The following is a 3,947-nucleotide window of genomic DNA, read 5'->3' as shown; positions in this document are numbered from 1 at the left end:
TTGTTTGAACGCACATCATCAACACAATCAAAATCCCTGTGCAGTTGGTACTGGACTAGCTAATTAGCAAGCATAAATAAATATGTGAGAGAAAATAAATTTGCTCTTTAGAAAGTATTTTGTTACTTTGGGGCAAATATTCAGAGATAGCCTTTCCATTTCTAAAGAAGAAGAAAATGCCATTTCTGACTTGGATGGACGATCCTAATCTACTCCATTTCACCAATTGTTACTTAGTGCAATAATGGGAAATACTATGTCAACATTTAGTAGTGGCCGACAAGGAGGAGCTTAGCAGAATATTAATAGAGTTTGGGGGTCTGGGTCTAAATAGTTTATGGCATATCTTTCGAGCCTGGGAATCAATTGTCATTCTAATATAGGACTGGCAGCACAAAGGGTGAGGTCTTGAGTCTGAGGAATAGACTAGACTACACAGGTGAGCCAAGGAGCAGACTATTGGCCTGCACAAATTGGTTTGCAGAAATTTCCTGAGGCATCAGGGAAGTTGTTTTTTGGGTTTGCACCCTTCTGTTTCTGAGCAAGAATTTTCTGGACCAAACAGGAAATAGAGGCAACTTAGTACTCCACCCTGACAGTGAAGTTCTGTAATCACAGGTTGTCTCCCTCTCACATGATGCCGAATCAAGTACTCTTTCCCTTGTGCCTTATTCTGACTTCTCTCTCCCAAGGGCTAAAACTCTTTGATCCTTAGAACACTTTTTCCCTTTTCACCTGTCTCTTCCCATTCCCTCTTTTTTTGTTTGTTTGTTCTTTGTTTTTTTGTTTTTTTTTGGTGGTGCTGGGGATTGAACCCAGGGCCTTGTGCATGTGAGGCAAACACTCTACCGACTGAGCTATATCCCCAGCACCTCCCTCTCTATCTTGCAAGTGCACAGAAGTAAAGGCCAACAGTTTAAAGCACCAAGTCTAGAAGACGGGCTTATGACCTGTTTGTGGTCTTCTTACACCATAATTCCCTGGCGAGTTTTGTTTCCTCTTGCAAACCTCCATGTTTAACATCTTCCCAGGGGACAGAGACATCCAAGTTTCTGACTCCCTGAACCATGGAACAGAATAAGTAATAATCTAAAATGTTTCTCAAGCTTATTCAAGTCACAGAAGACCTGAACACCTTTCTGTTCTTTCCATGACACCATGAGTCAGGTCAGATACCTGTACTTGTAATTGAAATAATTACAGGTGAAATTTTGGACCATAGTTTACTAGAAATAAGCAGTAACAAGTATGAAATATAAATACAATTCATGGAGGAATTTTTATAATTAAAAATATTTCTCCCATCAAATTCTTCACATTCAACACCAAGGGGCGGGGGGGGGAAGTTAGGTCACCTTGTATCTGACTGAAACAGTAGACCACAGCAGAGAATGAGAACCACTGGGCTAGAAAGAAACACAGCTGGCAAACTCAGTCTGTGAGGCTGCCTAATTAGCAGCTGTAGGGGATCCCATTTGCATTCTAACAGGAAGTATTCTGCCATAATTTGAAGGAGATACAGGAAGGAAGTAGGAGTTACAGTCTCTCTGACTATAGGGAAAATGAAGCTTTCTTTTTTTAATTGGAGAGATTCTCATCATTGCATGGGGGTAGTCACCACTTCTACCATTAGACTGGTCCCTAGTCCCTGTTACAAGTGTTTTGTTGTTGTTGTTGTTGTTTTGTTTTGTTTTATAATTCCAGTTCAGACAGAATCTGCTAGCTTATGCTTTAACAAAAGACAACCCCCAAATCTGTGCGAGCTAACATATCAGACATGCCCTTTACCCTCACACTAATGCCAGTGTGGATTAGCTAGTGGCTCTGTCATCAGAGTATGCAGACTAATGGGTTTCCATTGTTGCACATATTTATATGATCATGGTAAAAGAAAGGATCATAAAGAATCATACACTGGCTCTTGAGTTTCTTTCTGGAAGCAACACAGTTCACTTCCATTCGAATTTCATTTGCCAGAGTTAGTTTCATGGCCAGGCATACTTTCAAAGGGGAAAGAAAGTTCAACTCCTCCATGTGTCCAGAAAGAAAGCACAGAAGGTAGCATTTATCAACAATCCTAATTGTTGCCACAATCTCCAGTAGTAACCCAGGGTAGAGAAATGGACATGCTTACAATCCAGTTGCAACTACAACCACAAATAGCAGACAATCTGAAAAGTATAAGATAGAAAATGATCCCCCCAGAGAAGCTCTTTGCATTGTCTCTCTGAGGGTTGGCACTGGTGAGCTGTTAAGTTAAATGTGACAAATCAGAAAAGAAATTACTTATTCCACTGTATCCCATCATTTAATCAATGCCCAATTCCTTCCTCCTCTCTAAAATGCCCTGTGACTACTTCAGGCTCTCTTTTTCTCTCTTCTTTCTTCATTTATCGTCCTGCTCACTGACATATCATCAATGCTTAACACATCCAAGAGTCAGTATTCTTTGATAACTATGGTTAAATGAAAGAATGCTTGTTAAATCAGTATACCAGGGCAAACAGTTCTCCTCTATGGTGCTCCACAAAGTGCCTGGGCCAAGGGATAGGCACACAGAACAACAGCCATAAGTCTTTGACACGTGATTAACTGAATTATAAATAAGCCAACAAAGAAATAAGCACCAAAGTGATGGATGGGAGCTGAGATCTTCTTGCATGGGGGAATTGATGCTATTTCCATGAAAAGCACATTGCTTACTTCTCCCACTCAGCTTTGCCACACAGAGTGAGTTGGAAGACTGTTGAATATAAATGACATTTGGCTGGGCCCATTTGAGGACAGTCATTAATATTGTTAACAGGCCCATGTGTTAAACTTGGCCCAGCAAGACAACCAGATGCATCCTCCCAGGCAACCTGGAGGCCCTTCTGATGACTCCACCAGGCCAAGCACACTGCATCTGCTTCCATTCAGGCAGCCTGGTTGCTTGGCTGGAGACAGAGCATCCATGGCAAGAACTCTCTCCTAGTGAGGCTCCACTTCATGAAAAATGAATGTAGCTGGGGGGGTTGAGTCCTGCCACCAGCTCTGGCCTACAGATGGTACACTTCTTCTGATGACAGGGGACAACCAATTAAAAGATAATCTAGAGCTGCTTCTGTGGTCCCAGTTGAGTTAACTGAATTCAACAAGAAGTTACACATAGTCGTATGCCTACCTTGGTTCTACCCTGTGATCAGGAAAACGGGAGATCAGATATCCAGAATGTAGATGAAGCAAGGTGTCCTTTGGCAAAGATGTGATAACAGAGTTAGATGTGGTTAATTAAAGGAGGAAATAAATTCTCCTCTGTGGTCAAGGGTAAAGCCTCTTCTAAACTTTTTGCCAAGGGATTCACAGACAGTGTTTCTTTTAATATGTGCAACCATCCTATTTGACAGATGAGAAAACCAAAGTTGAGAGGTTATATGGATTCCCCATGGCCCAACAATTGATAGAGCAAAGATTTAAACTTTGATTCTGAAGACCATGTTTTCAGATTCTCCATCAGACATTGAGGGCTTGCTAAATCCAGAAAAGACAGGCTTAGAATGTGGCTAATGGTTAATTAACATTTCCATAGTGTGAACTAGGTATCTGACAACTGTCTGAATGCTTTCCAAATAATAGCACATTTATCCTTCATAGCAGTCTTCTAAATTAAGTAATATAACCTTACTTAAAAATAAGGAAACATACACAGAGAATCTAAGTAATTAGCCCAAAGTCACACAATTAAGTGAAGAATTGGGAATTTTCATGCAGATAGGAATAATCTTTCTGCTGAAACTGTGTTAAATAGTACTTACTAGAAATGGTCATTCCCCTTTTCTCCAGTGTGTGACCAGGGCTTTGTCTAAGAGGGTTATTAATTGTTTTTATTTATCCTGACTCAATGATGAAGTTTTCAAACTCTCAGAAGATAGCCATCCCTGATCTTTATTCTCAAAACCTAGAGAGGG

The 3,947-nt window shown here is 40.6% G+C and overlaps 1 non-coding gene across 1 annotated transcript; it reads right to left on the bottom strand.

Moving 5' to 3' along the window:
• Window positions 1-794: 794 nt before the first annotated feature.
• Window positions 795-867, bottom strand: Trnav-cac. Its single transcript has one exon. It is a non-coding gene; the product is annotated as a tRNA-Val (tRNA).
• Between the last annotated feature and the right edge of the window lie 3,080 nt (window positions 868-3,947).

The sequence above is a fragment of the Marmota marmota genome, unplaced genomic scaffold (genome assembly GCF_001458135.2).
Source record: "Marmota marmota marmota unplaced genomic scaffold, marMar, whole genome shotgun sequence".
NCBI classification, from domain to species: domain Eukaryota; kingdom Metazoa; phylum Chordata; class Mammalia; order Rodentia; family Sciuridae; genus Marmota; species Marmota marmota.
Note: the sequence above shows the minus strand (reverse complement) of the source record. Positions and strands in the feature narration are given on the sequence as shown.